The 15,100-nt window shown below is 32.1% G+C and overlaps 1 protein-coding gene across 1 annotated transcript in view; it reads left to right on the top strand.

The window, feature by feature from the left end:
• The first annotated feature begins 118 nt into the window (after nucleotides 1-118).
• Nucleotides 119-15,100, top strand: part of LOC106099879 (golgin subfamily A member 4-like) — a 52,146-nt gene continuing 37,164 nt past the window's right edge. Inside the window, exon 1 of the mRNA XM_013278563.1 lies at nucleotides 119-395. The gene's annotated coding sequence lies outside the window, so the exon portion shown is untranslated. The remainder of the gene's footprint in view (nucleotides 396-15,100) is intronic.

Genomic DNA, 15,100 nt, shown 5'->3' with positions numbered 1-15,100 from the left:
AACATTAGTAATCAAAAATACCACTAGATAGCGATAGCTCAAGCATTTCGCTGATAACTTCACTACTTTAACTTCATGCAATTCAACTCACTTCACTTCGGTTCAGTAAAGTTCGTTTGGTCTTCTAGGTCGGTGGATTTTGTTTTTGTTTATGTTTTATTTTTGCAATAAAACTAACCGACTTTTTATTTTGTTTTGTTGAAATTATTAACTGTAATTTACGTTTGTGTTGCGGCATATCTGTGATCTCTGAATAGAAAGTTGCTAAATTGTGCCTTAAACTTGTGAAACTAAAGGTTTTTTGTGATTGTTTTCATTTTGTGAAGTTCTAATTTCATGTAAATCATTATTTTGAATAAAAATACCAGTTTTGTGACAAGAATTTTGCCGTTCTGGTAAGTTAGAGAAGTTTTTTAAAGTTTTTATTGGTATAAACATCGCAAAGGACATTAAAACTTTATGGGCGGTCAAGCAACAAACTTGCCTTTTTTGACAACCATTGCAAAATTTTTTTTGCTCTGTCCCCATCCAAATTGACCTCGATTAAAAAAAAGTGCAAATGGTGCAAGAAAATATACAAAACTACCTCAGTTTTGTTTATTTTTAGAAATTAAAACAAAATAAATTTGAAACTTTAAACTCAAATGCACGAAAACGTTAGTTTTAAAATAATGTTTATGTCAATCTTTTTCTTTAATTCATGTTAATTATTTTGATTTGAATTGTTAATTGTTTTAATTGAATAGTTGTTGAATAATTCAGCATTGTTATTGATACAGTTTTTCTTTTAGCCAATAATTTTTTATTACTTTGTAACTGATTGTTTTGTGGGTATAATATTTATGTCACATATGACTCACACTCAGAGTTGTTTAAACAATCCTTAGTGTAAATTCATATATTAAAATTAACTTTTAGTGACCAGTTAATTTATTATAAGATAAATATTTAGACATAAAAGTAAAAAATCTTTAAATTATACAATGCTGGCCACCTAAAGTGGGCGCTTAGCCTCACATTCTTCAGGTTTTGGCTAAGATGTGAGCAAGTATTACTTAATCTCTAACTTAAAAGTCATTATTAGGTAACGGAGTGTATTGGCAGAATATAAAATATATTTCTTATGTTGAGAATTTATATTTATAAGATGCTAAGTTACAGACGTATTTGAAAGGTATTTGATACTTGTAAATTGTTCACTCACTTTATATTAACATAGTCATACTAAAAGATATAAATTAGACTTTAGTTGACATGATTTTTTTAAATAGCTAAGAAAGAAAATGTTATTGAGAATTAAAACATTGATTTTAGAAGTTAAATACATTTAGCTAACCAAAAAAAAATGCTGAAGTTTTTGAATTATTTGAATGATTCGATGAAATGTTGGGTTTTCGACTAAATGATTTTTTTTATATTTCCTTAAAAGTTACATAGGAAGAGGAAGTCCAATAAAGTATGGGTAGATTAAAAAAAATGCTTAAGATAGTGAATTCAGATATGTATTGCGGACTTTTGTCAACATTACATAGGGAAAGGACAAAATGGTGACGACAATTCTTTCATTGTAAATGATTTAAAGCTTTTCGTGTTGTATTAAAAAAAACTAAACACATGTTCTTCCAGAGTATTTTCTTTATAATATAAAGTGGCATATGAGCAAGCGGCCTGAATCCACCAAAATGGAAAGCAACCGCTGCCCATAAACATCTGCAATTGCAGATGTGTTGCCTACCCAATTACTATGTTCTACATCTGTGTAATACAGTCTATGAAGCCATTTTAAAAATATTGGGTAACCTTCATGCATCTTTCAAATTACATGTATTTGTATAATTAACAGTAAAGTTTGATTCATCAAGATTACTGCAGTCATTGACTGGTAAATGTCTCAAATGAAACTTCCCACACTGCATAGCAGTAAGCTGAGGCAATTGGCTACAGCTATGGTGACCATAATTATTGTTAAATGTAGGATAATGTTATTACCCTTGCACAATTATATCAGAATTATAAGTTGTATCAAAATGTTTTAAGATGTTTGTTTAAGGACATTAAAGCTTTCGAATAAAAACATCGTAACGTCTAGAACACTGTGTATGTGGCCTGGGAGGTATGAATTTCAAATGAACTATTTCCCAAGCCAAGTGTATCTAAATGACACACAGATAAAAATCCAAGGAAAAAAGGGGAAAAACTGGAGTGAAAAACAATATATATTATATAGTTTAAGACACATCCAAAAAAAAAGTTGTGTTTTCTTTAAATGCTCACTTAAGGTCTGGCGCTGAGAGTGTTAAGATAATGTCTCACAAAGTTAAGTGATAAAGGTCTGTCCAATATACAGTTTTTTAGAAGGAATACAATTTTGGTTACTAAAATAAACATTTGTAGTTCCTTTTGTTGACATTGTAAAGTCAAAAATTTGATATTTTATTGTTTAGACTGTAATGTTTGATATTACAATAAAAGTTGATGCAAAAATGTTGTTAAAGCTACAAAAATGTAGGAAGATCAGTGAGTAATTATAATTATAACTATAATACAAGAATATGATTACCATTTATATAAAAGTATTAATTAAGTGTCTATTTTAGTACTTTTTTTAAGTAATACTAAAACCATATAGATCTATCTTTTTTAATGCATATGAATTTAAAATTGTTTTTTTATTATTTTACCCCACTTGTAATCAAAATCATGGTAACCCTACGCCTCGTATGGTCAGTAAACGGCCAACACGTGTGTAACTGGGACATCGGGTGTGCAGGCGCGTAATTCCTTGTAATTGTAATTGTATGGGAATCGGGGATATACCAGGAGTGAGGCGCTAAGGGATACTGCGTTTCCAAGAAGTGAAACTAGCTGTTGCTCGCGACTTCGCCCGCGTGAAAGTAAAGAATAACCGTAAAAAAAATGTTGCCTGTCTTACTCATTGATAACGTAGCTTTTTAATGGTGAAAGAATTTTTGAAATCATCACAGTACTTTTTTAATTTGAATACACGCAAAAATATAAATCTTTCCCCTTTTAAGACTATGTTTTACAATGTCTGCTGACGAAGTCGCGTATGAAAGTTACACTTTTATATTTAGTTATGACGATCCTATGAATATAGTTGTATTTGACCAGAAACAAATACCTCAGATATTACGTAAAAGGTCATACTAATTTCACATTAAATAAGGTGATTTTATAAAGAAGGTCGATACATTTAAGTTTCTAGTTCAATCGGACTGTAAACCAATAGAATCACTTAAAAACAATAAACCATACTAAAAGTATTCGTCTCGGTAATTTATTAAATGACCTCTGAAGCTAAATGGTGTCTATTGATTTGCGTCGGTTACACTTCCTAGTGTCGTGATGGTCATGGAATTAATTTTCCTACCCTTATTTATTTACTGGAAAGCTACACCAATAGCATGTTCAAAGCACACAGCCAAATTAAATATATTGTAGACAAAGAAATAAAAAAACAAAAGCCCTTAAAATACCAAACTGTCACTAAAAAAAGCTTTGCTTTGAATGGTAAAAGACGAAAATGGTATGTATTCCTATTTCCTTGATGTTGACAGCATGTAGCTTATGGTCCCTTTCCTACATTAGGGTTTTTAACAATTTATTTAACCCCTGAGTTTAATAGCGTGAAAATATATAGGCTAAAGCGTGACGTAAGTGTAGTGCTTTTCATTAAAGAAAGAGTTATTCAAAAATATACTGTGATTGCTGACATCTTACGTCATAGAGTAGTGTGTGTTTACGCTTTATTATATTAGTACAGGTATAGATATAAAATGATTGAACGATTGGCACAGATGTAGAACAGTCTAGAAGATATAGGCTACTGTTTTTTTAAAATCCGCCGTTTACATTAGACGTGGAGATTAAAGTCAGGTCAAGCGCTTACCTGCGCCAATTCAATGTTTTTCACTTTTTTGCCTACTTTTAGTCACTTTCCCTTTCCACCCTTTTCTTAAGAGAGAAGGAAGGGAAGGAAAAGTGGATTTGACGGTGGAGGAGACGCATAGAAAGGGGAAATGTCCTCTTTATGTGCGTCTCCTCCTCCGTCAATCAAGGGTTGGCAGCGCATCTGCAATTGCGGATGTCTATGGGCAGCGGTCGCTTTCCATTTCGGTGGATTCAGGTGGCCGCTTGCTCGTTTGCCACCTTATATTATAAAAAAAAATCAAGGAAATAGGTATATGATATGTTTTTGTCAATGTTTCGCCAGTGGAAACGTATCATTACATTATGACATCATACAGATGTGTGCATTCCTTTGAAACGTTCATTGAAGACATTAGATTAAATCAAACACTTATAAATAAATATAACCTTTATTTTCTAAGCGATAAGTATCAAAATGTGTTAGATGAATTGAGAATAAATGCGTTAGAAAGTATGATAGGGAGTTACAAAATGGATAAGTAGTTTCGTTCTCTAGTTATCTTACTAATATTAAATGCGAAAGTTAAGATGGATGTTCGTTACTTTGTAGCATAAACTGCTGAACGGATTTCGATGAAATTTGGTGTTGAGGATAGTCTGGATGAATATAGGATACTTTTTAATAATTACACGCGGACGAGGTCTCGGTTAGAACCTAGTAGTTTTATATAGAAATGTATAAATACATGTTTCGTTTCCAGAAGAAACAGACACCTTTTTCATGAAAAATCGGTTAATCGTACTAATATTATAAATGCGAAAGTTTAGATGGATGTTTGTTAAAGTTTGTAGCCTAAACTGCTGAACGGATTTCGATGAAATTTGGTATAGATGTAGAGGATAGTCTGGAAGAACACGTCGGCTATTCACTTTTGTTAATTTAATTCCACGCGGATGGAGTCGCGGGCGAAAGCTAGTTTGTTCATAAAAACCATTACACTCTTTTTAATTCCGATAAGATATTGGGGTGTAAAATATGTTTGTGGTTGTCATTTTAAACTGTAGTATTTCTTGCCCCCAAAAGCCGTAGACAACCTTCAAGTGCTGACCACAAAGTTTCTCGAAGGTCAATGCCCTATTAACAACAAATAGTAATATCGATTGCCTAAAGCATAAAGCTTGCTACAGACGATCCGGCGCCGAGACATTTGGCCCTCGCTTTCACTTTACGATGCAGTATACTGTTGTTTGTCAAGGAGGTTCAATGTATTATTCCATATATTTCACTAGCTTTAGTTCGCGACTTCGTGGTATTAAAAAATAAGTAGCCTATTCGTTCTTCCAGACTATCCTCTACATCTATGCCAAATTTTATCGAGATCCGTCCAGCAGTTTAAGCTACAAACTCAATCAGACAGACGTTCCGGAGATAATTTAAAACTTGAAGTTCTTAAGGCAAAATATTAGCAGTTTAAGATGTTATACGATTTAAATTTTGTGTTTCTTTAATAAAAAGTAATTGACACTTTAAAATAAATGCCATTTTAATCTATGAATATATAATCATCCTTTTAATACATTTATGAGGTAATCAGTCAAATTTGTCCGTGAAAACTTGTAAATACAATACAAAATGTTTATGTCACACAATTTGATAGAAAAAGAGCTTTATGTATAATACTTTAAATTTGAAATTTAATTAGCTATTTATAATATTGCATAGATAATGTATATTGGGTAATTACATATGTAGATAACGTAATCGTTAAGTCGAGAAACTTGTTTTGATTAATCGAATATAGTAACGGTAGAATTCTGAAACGAATTTTAAACATATCTTAAATGCCGCTTACAATGACACATGTCAGTATTTTAATTACATTTATTTAATCGTGGCTTTATCTTTTAGGACGTTACATATTTTTTATGACGTTTCAGTAAGCGTTTTTGATTTAAATGTATGCTTTCTGATATGTGTTATGTGTATCTAAAATGCGAATAATAATTGTTAAGAAAAAAATTAATAAAAAATTGTAAAGTGTACATTTTCAAAGAGATATTAACAAATTACTTGATCAATACGTTTTTGAATATTAACTATTGCTTACTTTTTTCAAACTATGTATGTGCAGTGGTCAGAATTACGTCCTTGTATGTTTATTTCGTACATTTAATTTGGTCGTAAAGCACGGACTATTTTTTCACTGACTTCCCAAAAGAAGGAGGTACTCAATTCGTCTGTATGTTTTTTTTCTTTTAATGTTCGCCTGAAACAAACGGCCAGTGATTTAACATTTTTTAATTAAATTAACAAGCGGAGCTAAAACGTGTTCCAAAATTTCGAAAATGTGTTTTGTAGTAGTAATTATAAAGTAATTGTAGTAGTATTTGTAAAGTAATTTTCTCTAGTTTTGTTTAATATAATAGTTTGTAATATTTACGGCCTGTCCCACCACTGGCTGATAGAGGTTCAGATAGCTTCACTGTTATATAGAGTACTAAAATCCGATCACATATTTTATACGTTGGATTTTTATCTTTTGGGACAGGCCCTGAATAATACAACTTTCATCTATACTTCTATACTATAATAATAAAGCGTAAACACACACTTCTTTGTTGCCTAGAGTTGTTCTTTGTTGTCAGCAATCAGCATATTTTTGAATAATTCTTTTTTTAATAAAAAGCCCTACACTTACATCATTCTTTATCCTATATATTTTCACGCCATTAAACTAAGGGGTATATATTTTGGATAAAAACCCTAATGTGGGAAAGAGACCATAAGTTGCTGCCAACATTAGGAAGCAAGGTTATTATGGTAATGGTAATTTTGACATTTGCAATTGAATTTGACAAATGTAAGCAATAAAATAAAGTTTTAATAATTTCATGCGGATGAAATCTCACGGGAACAGCTAGTTGTTAAATATACAAGTGAGGATAAACAAAGTAACTAGTATTAAAATATCCAGTGGCATAATCCCAATGTTACCTTTGCCTTGTAGACAACTTTCTAACGACCGATAACTTGTATAATATTTTATATTTAAAAACAATAAATCAAAGTCGAAAGTAAAGGGCAAGTATTTAGTAAGTTTCACTTGATTAACTAATTGATATGTTCTGGTTTAACTTGTCTTTTAAGATAGTTTCTTGAATTCTTAGTGTGGGTTACCACTGTCTATAATTACTTTTTACTTTATAACATAACATGGCAAACTGAATCCGCCAAAATGGCGAAGCGACCGCTGCCCATAGACATCCACAATTGCAGATGCGTCGCCTACCCTTTTCCGATGGAGGAGGAGACGCACATAAAGAGGATATTTCCTCTTCCTATGCATCTCCTCCATCGTCAAATCCACTTCCCCTTCCCATCCTCTCACAAGAAAAAGGGTGGTAAAGAGTAAGGGACTTAAATTAGGCCTCCGGCACCACACTCATCAGACGAAACACGGCATTGTTTCCATTTCACGCCTGTCTTCTGTGTGGTCGTGGTATTACACCTGGCGTGCCGGCCAACAAACGTCTTATTGAAACATCACTGATATAACTACAGACTTGTTAATTAAGCGTGAGAGAAATATCGCACAAGTGTTTTCTTTGATTCCTATGAGCTTATATGAAGGAGTAATACTCGATTTTTAGTTGTGCAACTGAACAGTTGAAGGCTGCGAAACAATCGACAATCGCACAACAGTTGTCCGATTGTTTAGTCAATGGTGTGCGCCCGCTCTATGTTGTGCTAAAACAATCGAAAACCGTATTTTTTATTATAAACAAATCAATTCTGTATTCTATTTAACTGTAGACTAGAATAAAAATCTTCCAATATAATTTAGTAATCCAAGGCAAATGTATACTAATGTTGTAAAGAGGAAATGTTTGTATTTTTATATTTTTTTATGTATTGAAATAACTACTGGGCCATTTTCAACAATTCTTTCACCATTAAATAGCTACATTATCAGTGAGTAAAAAAGGCTTTATTTTTTAATTTTATGTTGACGAAGTCGCGAGTAACAGTTAGTCTGTTTTAATTTGACGATTTGACTTCAATATTAAAAATTACGGAATAAGTAATCTAATCATTTTTACTTGTAATTTTATCGTCTCTGTCTACTCTTTTTCGTGGAATTTGTTAGTTTAATCCAAAGTTTACAAGTAGCATAGTCGAATCCCTGTTCGATTTCGAGGAATCAAGTCTATGTAAACATTCTATAGTCGGAGTAATCGATTCTAGGAAGGGTTTAATTCGAATACGATGAATCGATTCTCAGAATTGATTAGATTAGTACAGTTCTTTGTAATTCAGTTTTGCATTTTAATATACTGATATTATTTAAGAATAAAGATGTTTCAAAATAGAGGTTATTAACTCTATTAAACTTTTTTCGTGTTGCCTTTTGTCTTTGTCCGACTGTACGCGTGGAATTCAAAATACAAAGTACTGTGCCACATATCGAGATCCGTTCAGCAGTTTAGGCTACAAACTCTAACAAACATGCATCTAAACTTTCCCATTTATAAGAAGTAAAATTGTGAAGATAATAGTATACTTTATCACGCTTTTCAAATATCTTGACAGCCAAAGTCTTCGTCGAACGCTCATCCCGCTTTATCCCGCTACACCTATTGTGTTCTGCGCACCGTACTTAGCGACACGAGTATTTAGAGCGCCTAAGATATATAAAAACTGTTATACCTACTAAGAAAAGAAAGACAAATCCTTCTCCATATCTGTACTAATATTATAAAGAGGAAAGATTTGCATTTTTGTATGTATTGAAATAACTCAAAAGGTACCGATTTTAAAAATTCTTTCACCGATCGAAAGATAATTTATCCGTGAGTAACATGTGTTATGTTTTTTTAATTACTATTAATTTCACGCGGGCGAATTCGCGAGCAATAGCTAGTTTGTGTATGATTTCGGAAGTTATTGTTTTTTAATCTGTATAAAGAATTCCTCTTTGTTGAAATTAACAAAGAGACTTTGTTTTAAAGATAACGTAAAACGTAATGGGTTTGGTATTTAGAATGAGATAGTTATATGATGTTCATTTATAGGCAGACTTATCTGACCCGGTGATTACTACAGAACGCTTCCGCGACCATAAATGATCGCCAGTCTTTAGGCTTTTTATTATTTGTCGCGTTGTGCGTTAACGTCAATGGCTCAGGGGTTTAAGCACTTGACTTATAATCTACAGGTCTTGGGTTCGAATCCCGCGGTGTCAATGTGATTATCGAATTTCATATGTACATAATTTACCCGAAGTTCTTACGGTGAAGGAAAACAAATATCAATGAAGAAATTCAAAGATATGTGTGCCTAGCTCAGTTGACTATAGCCTAGTCACCCTAATTTAGGGTAGGTTCCGAGGTTCTTAATGGGGACATATAATGAGCTGGTGATGATTATTTCTCCATATCAATTCCTTTCAACTACTTTACGTGTAAAATTTATTGCCTATTTTAGAATAAACTATCTCCTAGAGCGTCGGTGGCTCAGTGGGTTAAGCACTTGACTTGTAATCTACAGGTCTTGGGTTCGAATCCCGCTGTACCAATGTGATTTTAGATTTTTCGAATTTTCATATGTACATAATTTACCCGACGTTTTTACGGTGAAGGAAAACATCGTGATGCAACCTGCACCTATCGGCGAAGAAATTCAAAGATATGTGTGAAGTCAACCAACCCGCAGTGCAGGTTGACTATGGCCTAGTCACCCCTGATTAGGGTAGGCTCCGAGCCTCTCGGTGGGGACGTATAGTGAGCTGGTGATGATGATGATGATCTCCAATAGAATTTAATGTTTCCAAAACCTAATAAACTAGTGAAATTGATTTATTTTTACATTATAAGTTAAAGTGTATTAGAATTAAATCATTTCACAATTAAAATGTCAAGAATGTATAGTTTATTTTTGTTTCTCGTGAACTCGTTTCCTTATTATTGCAGGTGGATATTCTTTGGTCTTGTAACCCGGAATTCTTTATAACCGTTCTGTCTGTCTTTACAAGTTATTTATCGATATAGGTCGTACAAAGTGTTACAACGATTTCTAATTGTTAACGTTAATGCATTTTTGTACAGAAATTGTACGACCCTAAGGATACGGTAGAGGTGTAGAAAGAGATGGATGGATTGCATGAAAGGTATCAAAAAGGATGATGACTGAGACGGGCGATAGTTATTTGGAGGACGAAAACTCGTGCTGATTCTACGGGAATAGGTTAAGGTAAATTATGAGTATGCGTCCTCAATAATGGTTGAAGACTTTAGAGGTGAGGTCGTAGTCCTTCATATATTGCAAGACAAAAGACAATCGTTAAACTAAAGTAATTCCGCGTTTTGATACGTTTTATGATGACCCTAATTTGAGTCTTTGTCTCCTTTTCAAGAGACATATAGGTAGGGAAAATATCGACTTTCTGTGCGTCCCATCTGTTAAAGGTGGGCAACAGTCTCCTAATGAACCTTTTTATGGGCAGCGGTTGCTATGCTACTTTGGAATTTCGTAAAACGCTTGTTCGTTTGTCACTTTGTACTATAAAATAAAACAAATTCGGTAATTTCTTTTTCAATAAATACAGCTTAAATTATTTCTTTTTCCTTTGCCGTAAGGAGCGTCAAAAATCCTTGAAGAACCGATAGTAAAATAAAGAATCGATTGACCACCTTTTATGATGTAATACAATCAATATTCTATAAAGTCCGTACCATTCAATAGTGTGTACACTGCGATGCATTATTAGTACACGTGCGTTTCACCGAACGCGACTATAATGCACAAATTGTCTAAATTGGCAATTGACGGTAGATCGCTTTCTAATGTTACTGTATGGTACAAGATGTCAGAGGAAGGCGTACGCAGGCTACATTGTTTATGAAATATTTGAAATAAAGTATAGAAAGATATTGTTTTTTCTTATTTTATTGTAAGCTGTATATTTCAAGATTATTTAATACTCACAGTTTGTCAAGAGTATAAGTCAATATATCTGAACAAAGGTGATTTCTTTGTCAAATCGCTCCAAAAAGGCCAACAAACTTTCTGACATTTATATTTTTGGTTATTGAATGGTTGCATGGAAATAAATATACAAAGTATACTCGAAAATAATGCAGAAGGTACTTAACTTTTTAACTTCTTTTTCCCAAACGTTTATTTAGAACGTTTTTTTTTAATGTTTTTGTTTCTAAAGAAACATTTTGTAATGATATCTAGTATATATAATTTTCTTTGTGTGTATCAGGAGCAATACATTTTATTTTTCGGAATAAATACAATAGTGTTCTCTTATAACTTGTACCACACACCATATTCAATAATTCTCGATGAGTACGCCATTATTCCGAACAACCATTGTTTCAGGCCATCTTATGTTGTATAATCTGTAGCGGAAATGAAAACAGCGCTCAGATTGTTTTTAATTTTTATGTTCAATATTTAATCTATACTTATACAATACTTATTGTAAAAATGATTGCAATGTATTTATAGGTCAAGTATTTTATAAATTAATTCCGGTTATTGTTTATTAAAGAACTAGCTGTTCCCATGCGACTTCATCCGCATAGAATTATAAAAAAAATCATTTTATTGTTTACATTTCTCAAATTCTCAATTGCAAATGTCAAAATACCAACTACCTTATGGCAATCTTGCTTCCTTGATGTTGGCAGCAACTTACAACAACGTCTCTTTCCCATATTTTTTTATCCAAAATATTTACCTCCTAAGTTTAATGGCGTGAAAATGTATAGCCTAAAGCGTGACGTAAGTGTACGGATTTTTATTAAAAAAAAGGTTATTCAAAAACATGCTGTAATTGCTGACATTTTAGGCAACAAAAAAAGTGTGTGTTTACGCTTTATTATAATAGTATAGATAGTGTAATATTTATAGATATTATAAGTTTTTTTTTTAGTAAAAATGTCTATCTAAACGCAAGGTTCTGTATATCGTAAAAAATTTAGAAATAAAATTATTTTTAACGGAGACGTGTGTATCGGTAAAATATGTACAGAAAATGACATAGAAAATACGATGACATTGACAATGTGTTCCAATTTCAAATAATTTAAATTCTTCCTTTTTTCTAATGGCTTGAGACCTAAAAACATGTAAAAACTCCTTGAACAGGTTCCATGGTTTGAAATTTTTCGAAAATATCTTACTATAGTTTGTCTTAATAAATTAGATTAGTTAGATAAATAACGCATATGAAGTATCGAATTCAATTCATATAAAATCAAATGCCATACTTAATAGACAGGTATCGTAGTGACGAAACAAACACACATAGCAAACAATTTTGAACTATCGATATTCGGTTTAAAATATTAACAAACTCGACTAAAATTATTATTTTCTTATTCACTAATTTAGAGGACAATTCTAGTATTGATTATAGTGTAGAGAATTTAGCGATGACAGAAATAATAGCGAAATCCAATTCGATTATGTACGGCTGCAGTAGTAATAGACATTTATTTACTCTCATTATTTGTTATGGCCATTATTAATGTTAGAAAACAGTGTTTTTTTTTTAAAAATTCATATGTTATAACTATAAATCTATCGATTCCAACTTCTATAAGAATAAAAATAGAAAATCGATAAGATTCATGACTGATCTTACGCAACCCATCCCTACTAAATTTGAAGTGAATTGTCAAACTATCTAAATTATTTAGACAAACTATATCTCATATGTTTTAAAAGTAAAAATACATTTTATAAGGCTGGTTTCTAACCATGATTAAACTAATTTCTTTCCCAAGAAAACATTTTATCAGTAAACTAAACATAAAACAAGAAAAATCTGTGTTATACAAACAAACGTAATGTTAACCGTATTTCTTAGGATGTGATCCTAGATCTAGATTATTCCAAACTAGATTACGAGATCCGGTTTATTGTGAACCTAAATAACTTAAAAATTACCTCATAAGAGAATCACTGGAACGATTGGCACCAATATACACTGCCGGCCAAAAGTTTGAGACCACCTTGAAAAACTTACAATATTGAATAAAATTCCAAAATTTAGTGCTCTACAAATTATTTATTTACCTTACTTAATAGGGAACTTTGTATCTAACAAAATAATTTAAAAACTACAATAATTTTCATTATTATGAATAAAAAAAATGTACTATTTAAACTAACTTATCCTCGAAAAATCTTCCTTTACTTTTTATAACTTTTTTGACCAATCTTGGTAACCGGGCTATTAGTTTATTGATAGTTTCTTGAATGGTGTTTAGACATTCAAAATGATTAGTAGATTACACAGGTGTTCATATTGTTATGTTATCATACGAAGATTTAAAATATTTTACAAATTATAACCTGTGTACAAAGTGGTCTCAAACTTTTGGCCGGCAGTGTACCTATTAAGAGAATCACTGGAACGATTGGCCCCAATATACATAGATTTTAACACGTTAAAAATTTAATAGGATAATAAACCTATTTACAAATGCTTGTTTTATAGATTTGTTAATTTTGTAGCTAAAAGAACACAAATGTGCTTCTTGCATTTTATAGCTGGAAAATAATTATTTAATATGTCATTTATATATCCCTTTTTAATGGTTGTACAAACAAATCTCAGGACTTACGATATGAAATCAAAATTCAATTAAAATTTTCAATGATTTGTAAAGTGCTCAAAGTTAGATGAAATATGTAGTACATTTTAAGTTATGCTTACCACAATAAATAAACGATAACCTCATCGAAATAAATTCATCCGTTTCTGAGTTAAGGGCACACAAATTCACAGACGAATCGACAGTTAAGAAACCTAAAAATCATTGAGTTAAGTCCTACAGCGTTAATACACTTGTAGATATTTTCTGTTTACAGATCATTTACTCATACTAATATTATAAATGCGAAAGTTTAGATGGATGGATGTTTGTTAGAGTTTGTAGCCTAAACGGCTGAACGTATTTCGGAAGGATAGTCTGGAAGAACACATAGGATACTCCGTTTTCTTTTAATTCCACGCGGACGGAGTCGCGGGCGAAAGCTATTTTTTAACAAAAGAAATGTAGCTATAGATATAAAAGTAGAGTAGAGTTTACTCATTGAAGAAATTACCGTAATGCTAGCATTTGTGTTGTATTCGTTATAAAGAATGAAGAGTAACAGCTGTTAATTATGTTAACTACGGCCCACGGACTGTTGAGTCAGCTATTGTCTACGCGATAGCGTTATAGCGCTACAATTAGCTGTTATAACGTGATTTTTATAGGGCTGTCCCAAATTTATAACCTCAATTTGTGAAAGTTGTACTAACTATTATTCTTTTAATGTGATTTCAAAGTTGTAGCAAAAATATGTTACGAAGACGAGTCCGTCCGCGCGGAATTAAAAAAAATAGTGAGTAGCCTATGTGTCCTTAGTATCCCCTACATCTATACCAAATTTAATCGAAATCCGTTCAGCAGTTTAGGCTACAAACTCTAACAAACATCCATCCATCCATCCATTTTGTTTTAAACCAACTTTCATTGACTCCTTGAAATTGAACGTAATATTTATAAACCTAATTTTTACGTCTTTTTACTTGAAAATAAATTAGGAAAAAATTATTGCCAATCCTGTAGTGTTGACCTTCTACGAGGTCTAAAGTGGGTCATTGTGAAAGACTTCAGGTCCAAAACTATAGTCTGTTATGACGTCATCGATATCTGAGGTCTTTAAAGACTTGATTGCTATCAAATAGATGATGCCATCAAAGTCTATTTATAGAGTCGAGTCTAGAAAAGTTTAGAACAAGCGATTTGAGACATCGTTTCAAGTGCGCACAGCAAAGTTATAACGTGGGTGCCTTCAAGAGCAGTGTGAATGGGTACTTACTGAACTAGTGTGTACCATCCTTTGACCACATCTTCACTTTGGTCTGTCTAATCTAGGTGGGATCGTCGTCAAACCCTGGGTATACATGATAAAACAAACAAGCTAAAATTAGCCTCACTGGTGTAACGGATACTTTGAAACAGGATTTCTCCTACTACAAGATGTCGGATTAAAAACTTTATAGTTATTGAGGACAGTTGACGATATATTTAACGATATTAATTCTCATCAGGATTACCGTTATAAAACCGTTTAAAAAAAAAAACGACGCATCGGTTTTTGTTGGATGAATCGTGATAGGTTTAAGCTATCTTTAGTAAA

Source organism: Papilio polytes, unplaced genomic scaffold, assembly GCF_000836215.1.
Source record: "Papilio polytes unplaced genomic scaffold, Ppol_1.0 DF824325.1, whole genome shotgun sequence".
Lineage (NCBI taxonomy): Eukaryota > Metazoa > Arthropoda > Insecta > Lepidoptera > Papilionidae > Papilio > Papilio polytes.
The sequence above is the reverse complement of the archived record's forward strand: the minus strand, read 5'-3'. Positions and strand labels throughout refer to the sequence as shown.